The sequence below is a fragment of the Mesoplodon mirus genome (assembly GCF_964341445.2).
Source record: "Mesoplodon mirus genome assembly, chromosome: 5".
Lineage (NCBI taxonomy): Eukaryota > Metazoa > Chordata > Mammalia > Artiodactyla > Ziphiidae > Mesoplodon > Mesoplodon mirus.
Window position 1 is genome coordinate 37,465,177 of NC_138980.1, and position 6,000 is coordinate 37,471,176.

Genomic DNA, 6,000 nt, shown 5'->3' on the forward strand with positions numbered 1-6,000 from the left:
TGTTCCATTGATCTATGTTTCTGTTTTTGTGCCAGTACCATATTGTCTTGATTACTGTAGCTTTGTAGTATAGTCTGAAGTCAAGAAGTCTGATTCCTCCAGCTCAGTTTTTTTCCCCTCAAGACTGCTTTGGCTATTCGGGGTCTTTTGTGTCTCCATACAAATTTTAAGATTTTTTGCTCTAGTTCCGTAAAAAATGCCATTGGTAATTTGATAGGGATTGCATTGAATCTGTAGATTTCTTTGGGTAGTATAGTCATTTTCACAATATTGATTCTTCCAATCCAAGGACATGGTATATCTCTCCATCTGTTGGTATCATCTTTAATTTCTTTCATCAGTGTCTTATAGTTTTCTGCATACAGGTATTTTGTCTCCCTAGGTAGGTGTATTCCTAGGTATTTTATTCTTTTTGTTGCAAAGTTAATGGGAGTGTTTCCTTAATTTCTCTTTCAGACTTTTCATCATTAGTGTATAGGAATGCAAGAGATTTCTGTGCATTAATTTTGTATCCTGCAACTTTACAAAATTCATTGATTAGCTCTAGTAGTTTTCTGGTGGCATTTTTAGGATTCTCTATGTATAGTGTCATGTCGTCTGCAAACAGTGACAGTTTTACTTCTTCTTTTCCAATTTGTATTCCTTTTATTTCTTTTTCTTCTCTGATTGCCATGGCTAGGACTTCCAAAACTATGTTGAATAATAGTGGTGAGAGTGGACATCCTTGTTTTGTTCCTGATCTTAGAAGAAATGCTTTCAGTTTTTCACCATTGAAAATGGTGTTTGCTGTGGGTTTGTCTTATATGGGCTTTATTATGTTGAGGTACGTTCCCTCTATGCCCATTTTCTGGAGAGTTTTTATCATAAATCAGTGTTGAATTTTGTCAAAAGCTTTTTCTGCATCTATTGAGATGATCATATGGTTTTTATTCATCAGTTTAATAATATGGTGTATCACATTGGTTGATTTGCATATATTGAAGAATCCTTACATCTCTGGGATAAATCCCACTTGATCATGATGTATGATCCTTTTAATGTGTTGTTGGATTCTGTTTGCTAGTATTTTGTTGAGGATTTTTGCATCTATATTCATCAATGATATTGGTCTGTAATTTTCTTTTTTTGTAGTATCTTTGTCTGGTTTTGGTATCAGGGTGATGGTGGCCTCATAGAATGAGTTTGGGAGTGTTCCTTCCTCTGCAATTTTTTGGAAGAGTTTGAGAAGGATGGGTATTAGCTCTTCTCTAAATGTTTGATAGAATTCACCTATGAAGCCATCTGGTCCTGGACTTTTGTTTGTTGGAAGATTTTAAATCACAGTTTCAATTTCATTCCTTGTGATTGGTCTGTTCATGTTTTCTATTTCTTCCTGGTTCAGTCTTGGAAGGTTATACCTTTCTAAGAATTTGTCCATTTCTTCTAGGTTGTCCATTTTATTGGCATAGAGTTTCTTGTAGTAGTCTCTTAGGATGCTTTGTATTTCTGTTGTGTCTGTTGTAACTTCTCCTTTTTCATTTCTAATTTTATTGATTTGAGTCCTCTCCCTCTTTTTCTTGATGAATCTGGCTAATGGTTTATCAATTTTGTTTATCCTCTTAAAGAACCAGCCTTTAGTTTTATTGATCTTTGCTATTGTTTTCTTTGTTTCTTTTTCATTTATTTCTGCTCTGATCTTTATGATTTCTTTCCTTCTGCTAACTTTGGGCTTTGTTTGTTCTTCTTTCTCTAGTTCCTTTAGGTGTAAGATTAGATTGTTTATTTGAGGTTTTTCTTGTTTCTTGAGGTAGGCTTGTACAGCTATAAACTTCCCTCTTAGAACTGCTTATGCTGCATCCCATAGGTTTTGGATCATCGTGTTTTCATTGTCATTTGTGTCTAGGTATTTTTTGATTTCCTCTTTGATTTCTTCAGTGATCTCTTGGTTATTTAGTAACGTATCGTTTAGCCTCCATGTGTTTGTGTTTTTTATGTTTTTTCTCTGTAATTCATTTCTAATCTCTTACTACTGTGGTCAGAAAAGATGCTTGATATGATTTCAATTTTCTTAAATTTACTGAGGCTTGATTTGTGACCCAAGATGTGATCTATCCTGGAGAATGTTCCATGTGCACTTGAGAAGAAAGTGTAATCTGCTGTTTTTGGATGGAATGTCGTATAAATATCAATTAAATCTATCTGGTCTATTGTGTCATTTTGGATGACCTGTCCATTGGTGTAAGTGAGGTGTTAAAGTCCCACACTATTATTGTGTTACTGTCGATTTCCTCTTTTATAGCTGTTAACAGTTTCCTTATGTATTGAGGTGCTCCTATGTTGGGTGCATATATATTTATAATTGTTATATCTTCTTCTTGGATTGATCCCTTGATCATTATGTAGTGTCCTTCCTTGTCTCGTGTAACATTCTTTATTTTAAAGTCTATTTTATCTGATATGAGTATTGCTACTCCAGCTTTCTTTTGATTTCCATTTGCATGGAATGTCTTTTTCCATCCCCTCACTTTCAGTCTGTATGTGTCCCTAGGTCTGAAGTGGGTCTCTTGTAGACAGCATATATATGGATCTTGTTTTTGTATTCATTCAGCAAGCCTGTGTCTTTTGGTTGGAGCATTTAATCCATTCATGGTTAAGGTAATTATCGATATGTATGTTCCTATGACCATTTTCTTAATTGTTTTGGGTTTGTTTTTGTAGGTCCTTTTCTTCTCTTGTGTTTCCCACTTAGAGAAGTTCCTTTAGCGTTTGTTGTAGAGCTGGTTTGGTGGTGCTGAATTCTCTTAGCTTTTGCTTGTCTGTAAAGCTTTTGATTTCTCCATTGAATCTGAATGAGATCCTTGCCAGGTAGAGTAATCTTGGTTGTAGGTTCTTCCCTTTCATCACTTTAAGTATATCATGCCACTCCCTTCTGGCTTATAGAGTTTCTGCTGAGAAATCAGCTGTTAACTTTATAGGAGTTCCCTTGTATGTTATTTGTCATTTTTTCCTTTGCTGCTTTCAATAATTTTTCTGTGTCTTTAATTTTTGTCGATTTGATTACTATGTGTCTCGGTGTGTTTCTCCTTGGGTGTATCCTGTATGGGACTCGCTGCGCTTCCTGGGCTTGGGTGGCTATTTCCTTTCCCATGTTAGGGAAGTTTTCAACTATAATCTCTTCAAATATTTTCTTGGGTCCTTTCTCTCTCTCTTCTCCTTCTGGGACCCTTATAATGTGAATGTTGTTGCATTTAATGTTGCCCCAGAGTTCTCTTATGCTGTCTTCATTTCTTTTTTTTTTTTTTTTTTTTAGTTTCTGCTTTATAACAAAGTGAATCAGTCATACATATACATCTGTTCCCACATCCCTTCCCTCTTGCGTCTCCCTCCCTCCCACCCTCCCTATGCCACCCCTCCAGGCGGTCACAAAGCACCGAGCTGATCTCCCTGTGCTACGCGGCTGCTTCCCACTATCTATCTACCTTACGTTTGGTACTGTATATATGTCCATGCCTCTCTTTCGCTTTGTCACAGCTTACCCTTCCCCCTCCCCATATCCTCAAGTCCATTCTCAAGTAGGTCTGTGTCTTTATTCCTGTTTTACCCCTAGGTTCTTCATGACATTTTTTTTCTTAAATTCCACATATATGTGTTAGCATATGGTATTTGTCTTTCTCTTTCTGACTTACTTCACTCTGTATGACAGACTCTATGTCTTCATTTCTTTTCATTCTTTTTTCTTTATTCTGTTCCGCAGCTGTGAATTCCACCATTCTGTCTTCCAGGTCACTTATCTGTTCTTCTGCCTCGGTTATTCTGATATTGATTCCTTGTAGTGTAGTTTTCATTTCAGTTATTGTATTGTTCATCTCTGTTTGTTCTTTAATTCTTCTAGATCTTTGTTAAACATTTCTTGCATCTTCTCGATCTTTGCCTCTATTCTTTTTCCGAGGTCCTGGATCATCTTCACTACCATTATTTTGAATTTTTTTTCTGGAAGGTTGCCTACCTCCACTTCATTTAGTTGTTTTTCTGGGGTTTTATCTTGTTCCTTCATCTGGTACATAGCTCTCTGCCTTTTCATCTTGTTTATCTTTCTGTGAATGTGGTTTTTGTTCCACAGGCTGAAGGACTGTAGTTTTTCTTGCTTCTGCTGTCTGCCCTCTGGTGGATGAGGTTATCTAAGAGGCTTGTGGAAGTTTCCTGATGGGAGGGACTGGTGGTGGGTAGAGCTGGCTGTTGCTGTGGTGGACAGAGCTCAGTAAAACTTTAATCCCCTTGTCTGCTGATGGGTGAGGCTGGGTTCCCTCCCTGTTGGTCGTTTGGCCTGAGGCAACCTAACACTGGAGCCTACCTGGGCTCTATGGTGGGGCTAATGACAGTCTCTGGGAGGGCTCATGCCAAAGAGTACTTCCCAGAACTTCTGCTGCCAGAGTCCTTGTCCCCAAGGTGAGCCACAGCCACCCCCCGCCTCTGCAGAGACCCTCCAACACTAGCAGGTAGGTCTTGTTCAGTCTCCTATGGGGTCACTGCTCCTTCCCCTGTGTCCTCATGCACACACTACTTTGTGTGTGCCCTCCAAGAGTGGAGTCTCTGTTTCCCCTAGTCCTGTCGAAGTCCTGCAATCAATTCCCACTAGGCTTCAAAGTCTGATTCTTTAGGAATTCCTCTTCCCGTTGCCGGACTCCCAGGTTGGGAAGCCTGACATGGGGCTCAGAACCTTCACTCCAGTGGGTGGACTTCTGTGGTATAAGTGTTCTCCAGTCTGTGAGTCACCCACCCAGCAGTTATGGGATTTGATTTTACTGTGATTGCATCCCTCCTACCGTCTCATTGTGCCTTCTCCTTTGTCTTTGGATGTGGGGTATCTTTTTTGGTGAGTTCCAGTGTCTTCCTGTCGATGATTGTCCAGCAGCTATTTGTGATTCTGGTGTTCTCACAAGAGGGAGTGAGAGCACGTCCTTCTATTCCGCCATACATTTATCCAGATTGAACTTTTAAAAGACTTCTCAGGACTAGGAAACTTATGCCAAGGGCTTGTCACAGATTTTGCCTAACAGATGTAGGTGAATTCCTCCTTTTTCAAGGTCCCCAAAATACCTTGAGATTTCTGTATCTGTTAGTAAGGTAGCCTTCCAAATTTATCTGATAAAGCTGCTGGGAAACTAATAGTTTATCATCTCTGGAGGGAGCAGTCAGAGAGAAGAGATAAATGTTTCAGTTCTGCTTACAAATGTATAGCTTACCAAATTACTGTAAGTCATAATGAGTTTGAGGGGAATGTTTTACTATATGTGAAAAACACAGATTTAAACTAGTAATTTTTCAGAAAGAAACCATAAAAAATTATAACCATATTCATCAGTTCACTCCGTCTTTCTGTTAACTTTTTATGAAGCCATCAGGATTTTCATTAAAATTCTTCAATTTCTTACCCAGTTCGGCATTATGATCTGAAAGTCAGGAACTTGTATTTATCCAAAAGTCCTTACTATAAATCTTCTTGAAAAGGAAGCACTTTTGAAAAGACATTAGAGTGAAACCATAAGTGTCTATAATGTCAAAAGACTTGAGGCACATTTAAAATCTGATCACATTGCAGTTGACAAAGTAACTTAGTTACTGCTGTGACACAAAACACTTTCAGATAATAACTAGAATTATGACAGGTAACATTTTGCCAGGACATGTCAGAATTTCAGGAACTGTATATAATTTCTAGAATATCTACATTAATTACATTTACCATACAATATAACCTAGGAAGATTTATTACTCATTTGACAATACCTCCCATGTAATTTAACATACCAATGAACCTAATTAGTTTAATATTTCTCTTTGCAGTGTTTCAGGGGCCCTTTGAAGCATCTCAAAGTTAGCTAGAGGTCAAAAGGAATTCAATAGAGTTTGATTTAGGAAGTTTTGTCAAAAAATATCAAAAGGGTCTAGAACAGTCAGATAGGATCATAGGTCACTGTGAAACAAGTTATTCACTTAGCCAAGGTAACAATAAAAGATTTC